Below are 6026 nucleotides of genomic sequence, written 5' to 3'. Positions count from 1 at the left end.
AGGGTGTTCCGGGACTATTATGCTAAGCTCTATAATTGAAATCCCGCTGACTCAGGCCCCGGTCCCCCGGATGTTTTAATATCGGAATTCTTGCAACGGGCTAATCTCCCTCGGTTATCTGAATCCGACTCTTCGGAGTTGAATAAGGATATAACCGATGAAGAAATTGCTGCTGTTCTGAGGAATCTCAAATCTTCTAAGGCTCCAGGCCCTGATGGCTTCTCGGCGTCATATTATAAAAAATTTGCCTCCATTCTGTTCCCCATGTCAGGGTTTTGTTCAATGCTGTACTACATGGCACCCCATTCCCAAGCACTATGCTGGAGGCCAGGGTTACAGTTATCCACAAAGAGGGCAGGGATCCTCGTAATTGTGCTAACTATCGGCCAATATCCTTATTGAACTTGGATATTAAACTTTATGCAAAAATTCTGGCTACTCGCCTCAATGGTGTGCTCCCGGGTCTGATACATTACGACCAAGTGGGATTCATCCCTGGGCGTCAGGCCAGGGACAACACTAGGAGAGCAATCGACCTTATTCAATTGTTGAACTGCAGAAAACCCCCATCAATTATCCTTTCTCTCGACGCCGAAAAGGCATTCGAGCGTATCTCATGGCCTTTCTTATTTCAAACTCTTCGGGTGTTTGGGATATCGGCGGAATTCTTGACCGGAGTCTCTGCCCTCTACTCTTCCCCTATAGCTAAGGTCCTTACAAATGGAATATTATCCCCTCCCTTCCCATTATCCAATGGCACGAGGCAGGGGTGTCCTCTCTCCCCCCTGGTGTTTGCCATGGTCATTGAACCCTTAGCCGCTATGATACGAAACTCTGACGGAATTCGGGGAGTGAAGGTGGGCTCGCAGGAGTCCAAGATCTCGCTCTTTGCAGACAATGTACTGCTGTCTCTTACTCAGCCACAGTCTTCTCTCCCCGCCTTGTATCAGATTATCGAGGATTATGGCTCTTTGTCGAGCTATAAAATCAATTTCATTAAATCTGAAGCTATGTTATTACATGTACCTGGAGATCTTAAATGCTCCTTGCAGTCCTCTTATGACCTTCGCTGGCAGGCCAATAAGATTAAATACCTCGGTGTTTATATTACCTCTCACTATGGCTCTCTGTACTCTGAAAACTTCCCGCGGCTATTGACTTAGATCAGAGCTGATCTGGCAAAGTGGAGGTCTCATATCATATCCTGGCTGGGTAGGATTATAGCCCTCAAAATGACAGTCATGCCACAACTTCTCTACCTTTTTCAAACTTTACCTGTGAGGGTTCCAGAGAGGGTTCTTAGGGATGCCCAGGCCTCATTTGTGAAGTTTGTCTGGAACGATAAACCCCCACAGATAGCCTTTACTGTGCTCTGACTCCCTCGCTCGGAGGGAGGTTGGGGATTCCCTGATGTTAAATTTTACTACCTAGCTAGCCATCTGAGTCAACTGGTGGCTTCCTTTGTGCCCCGGGGTTTTATTGCCTGGGTGGATATTGCAGCCCTTTCCTTGGGACTTCGTTCATTAGCTTCGCTGTGGGGCCTGGGAAGACCATATCAGCTCACTGTAATGAACTCCTCTCCTTCTTTTAAATTCCATCTCTCTATTTGGCATAAGTCTCTCACGAGATATAATCTGTCCTCCTCCTGCTCCCCCCTCACATCCCTCTGGGACAACCCCGCCTTTCCTGCTGGGGTTTCACCCTATCGGTTCATACCCTGGTTTAGTGCTGGAATTCATGTGGTCCATGATATTTCTCTACAAGGCCATTGGATGTCGTTAGAAGATATCAAATGTAAGTTCTCCTCGCTATCCTCTCCCTTTTTTGAATACTTTCAGTTCCGCCACTTCCTTCTCTCCCTACCTCAGGCTGACGCTCTGCGGGATCTTACCTCTATTGAATCTCTTTACACCACGAAACCCATATGTAGAGGGCTAATCTCGCTGATCTATTCTATGTTAGTTGGAGTTTCCTCGGTGCCGCAGACTCGCCATGAGCAGGATTGGGAGAGGGACCTGGGTCCCCCGCCAGGCGATAACTGTTGGGAGGAGGTACGGGAAGGTATAGCTAAAAGTTCTATTTCTACCCGACTCAAGGAGACATCCTATAAACTATATTATCGGTGGTATTACACCTCGGACAAACTGTCTAGGATTTTCCCTTCTGCCACCCCGGTTTGTTGGCGGGGATGCGGTCAACGAGGAACTACTCCATATTTGGTGGACCTGTCCACATATTGTTCACTTCTGGAACAGGGTACTCGATATACTGACCTCCCTATCTGGTTTAGCGCTTGAACTGGAACCGTGGGTGTTTTTATTGGCCCGCCCACATCCGGATCTTGACCCTCATTTGAATAAATTGTTTTCCCATATATTAGTGGCTGCTAAATCCTTAATAGCTAAAAATTGGAAGACCTCTGCTGCTCCTACTATCCCTGCCCTGAATAATTATATTTGGCTCATTGCTAATATGGAAAAGATCACTTGCTATTTACATGACTGTCCCCACAAATTTGAACTCGTTTGGGGCCCCTGGCTGGGCATGATGTCTCCCTTAAATTGATGTTCAAACTGTTCTTCTGTCCCCGTCTTCTGGATTCCTAGTCATGCTGTACCTGGGACCTCCCACCGGGTGCCGTCTCGCCCCTCTTGTTTTTTTTTTTCTTTTTATGTTTGTTATTGAGCAATGCCTGGTGTATATGTCTGTATTTACATTGTTATGTTTATGCTCTGTTCATAGATACAATTGGCGTACTTACTTCCCTCCGCATGGCATAGATCGGCTCTGTTATTTTTTGCTGCATCTGACCCTCTCCTTTTTCTTCCTGTTCCCCCATTCTTCCTTTCTCTCTAACCCCTCTCTGTTTCTTTTTCCCTCGCATATGGTCCCCTTTTGGGGGTCATCTCTGTTTGTTTCTTATCAGTTAACCCAATTGTTTGTGGAAAAAAAAACTCCATGGAGACTGATTTTCACCTTTTATTGTACAAATGTAGTTATGTAAGGGTGGTCTTCAGTATGTCGGCTGTCGGGATCCCGGCGCTCAGCATACCGGCGCCGGAATCCCGACAGCTGGCATACCGACACTTATTCTCCCTCGTGGGGGTCCACGACCCCCCTGGAGGGAGAATAAAATAGCATGGCGCGCGTAGCAAGGGGCTCATTTGCGCTCGCCACACTGTCGGTATGCCGGCGGTCGGGCTCCCGGCGCCAGTATGCTGGTCGCCGGGAGCCCGACCGCCGGCATACCATGCTACACCCGTTATATAAGCCTTTTTGTCTCTCCTGGTATAAATAAAGAGTTTTAAAAAAAAAAATATATATATACTGTATTTTCTCATTGTATGCTCTGTTTCTGTTAACTGCTCCATGCATTTGGATCACCGGCAGGGTGCGCAGTTAGCCACTTAGGTGGGAGCTGATGGATTATTTTTTAACCATTTTTCCCTCCGCAAGTTCCACATTGGCTATAAGTTCCTTGGAGGGCTTTAAAAATAAATAAATAAATTTCGATCAGACTTGTTGTTTGTGTTTCCTTGTCAACTGCATAGGCAAACGCAGGGGGGTTTCTGGTTGCACGGAAACCCCCATCCTTTTGGCAAGTGGCTAAAATGATGACAACAATAGCAATGGTATATAATACGATTACTAGAATTGCTACCACATCATGCAGTTTAAGGGACAGAGCAGAGCTGCTGCACATGCCCAGTGTAGCAGCTTCTTCTAGCAAGTCTTCTATGTGTGTGGATCTGATAATCAGTGCACTGGACCAGATAGTAGCTACCAGGAAGAAGAGACAGGAGCCTTACTATGAGGAGTAAGAATGTGCGTTTAGAAAGTGCTGGTTCTATTATGTTTGTGTATTTATTTCTTATGGTATGCTTAACCTTTTCCTGACAACTCTTCTTATTTATATGATTTAAATATGTTCGGTACAGCCTATACTATAGACCAGAGGTTCTCAAACTCGGTCCTCGGGGGCTCACACAGTGCATGTTTTGCAGGTAACCCATCAGGTGCACAGGTGTATTAATTACTCACTGACACATTTTAAAAGGTCCACAGGTGGAGCTAATTATTTCACTTGCGATTCTGTGAGGAGACCTGCAAAACATGCACTGCGTGGGCCCTCGAGGACCGAGTTTGAGAACCTCTGCTATAGACAGTCTATAATTTTAAATGTTAATACGGTATTTAACACAGTATCCAGTACATACATAAAAAGACCATTGTTTACATTAATGTCCATGGTCGTTACTGGGTTTTTCTGCCACTCCCCCAGACACACGCTCTTGCTCCAATGTTCCGCAGAGTGGGAGATTGTGGATTGCATTTGGAAACCCCCCTATAGAAATCCTGCGTTGGCCACTGAACTGTGTGCAGTGTTTGGGGCCTGATGGAATACGTCTGAATGTGAGAGATTTGTGGTTGATTTTCAGAGCTGAACTGCTTTGGTGCTGATTTACATTTATTTCAGTAAGTCATATTTATGACACACCTCTCAGATGTAGCAGTACACATCACACGTATAGGTGTTACTTTTACAATCTCCCTGAAATGCTTATTCAAAAGTGCTGTAGGCAAGTACTGTTTGCCCCATTGTACACCTATCTACTGTACTTGAAACAACCTTTATCTGCCTATGCCTTCAGTTTCATACTTCTGCTGTAACCTGCAAGGCAGTCGAGAGCCAGGCTGGGCCCAGGTACTTTCAAGGGGCGTGGCCTAATCACAGGAGGCGTGGTCATGTACCCTTAGAAAAAAATGCTAAAAAAAAATAGTATTTTAGGCACCTCCAAGGCCACACTGCAGCCCAGTACATAGCACCATGTGCTGGGCTGAGAAGAACAGCTGCAGCTGCTACTGCCAGGTAATTGTGGGGGGGGGGGGGACACCTGGGCCCCTACTGGACCCTCACTGGGCCCCTCCATCAGACCTGGGCCCAGGTAATTTGCACCCTCCCCCTCTCGGCACCACTGGTAACCTGGCAGAGATCTAGCTACTGTAACGATTTCTAGAGTTCTCTGTGTGTGCGTGCTTGGAAAGATGTCAGCTGAAGCCAGGTGAAAATTAAGTAAAGTTTATTGTGGAAAAAGTGGTGGTAAAAATAAATATAAACTGGATGCTTGATTACATGGAACAAAACACGATAAATGGAATATTTCAGGTTAAACATGGATGCAAAATAAACATGAAGAAATCCGGGTTTAAATCAAGCAGGGGAAAAATAACATACCAAAAATGAAGTGATCAGGCAGGAATGGAAACAAACTGCAAATAATAGTCCAGAAATGTAGATGTTGAACTGGCAGGGTAAGAAGTCCAGAAGCAAAGCACATGCGTTTAAGCAAACTGCAGGGAAGTCTCCAAGAAGCAAATAAGGCAGAATCTGGACAGGGTTACTGGAGAGAGCCCAGTCTCACTCCATACGGAACCGCAATGATCTGCAACTAAGTGCCTGTGAGCTGGAGTTAAATAGCAGCAGGGTGTTGGGCTCCAGGTGCACACAATCAGGTAATTACCCTGCAGAGGCAGTGTGCAACTGCCATTCAGACCTGAGGCAACAAGTGAGACCCCTAGAGGCAGGAATGAGGTAATGCAAGGCAAAACAAAACACAAATATTCCTAACATTATCCCCCCCTTAAACAGGCGGATTCCAGATGCCTCAAAGTTCACCTTCTCTTCTTTTTTCCTTTTTTCTTTCTGGGTTGCCTAACCCTATTTGAAGGTGTCACAAAGACACTATTAGGCAATACAGGTCCATCAAAAACGAGTCTCGGATCATCCAGAAGCTCACTCTCAGAGTCGGAGCCACCACCCAGCGGTAGAACTGACCTCTTATTTTCCTGGATGGAATCAAGAGCGGATGGTAAACTTGTAGATGTTAAACTTGCCGAGCAATCTGCGTGAACACCTAGAGATACCTGCCCACATCTGAAAAACTGAGGGTGCTCCCCAGACTGCAAAGGCAGGTTCTCAGAGGGGCACACCTTAGTAGATTCATCTAGGAGCGTGAGGACAGTTG

The sequence above is a fragment of the Pseudophryne corroboree genome, chromosome 6 (assembly GCF_028390025.1).
Source record: "Pseudophryne corroboree isolate aPseCor3 chromosome 6, aPseCor3.hap2, whole genome shotgun sequence".
Lineage (NCBI taxonomy): Eukaryota > Metazoa > Chordata > Amphibia > Anura > Myobatrachidae > Pseudophryne > Pseudophryne corroboree.
The sequence above is the reverse complement of the archived record's forward strand: the minus strand, read 5'-3'. Positions refer to the sequence as shown.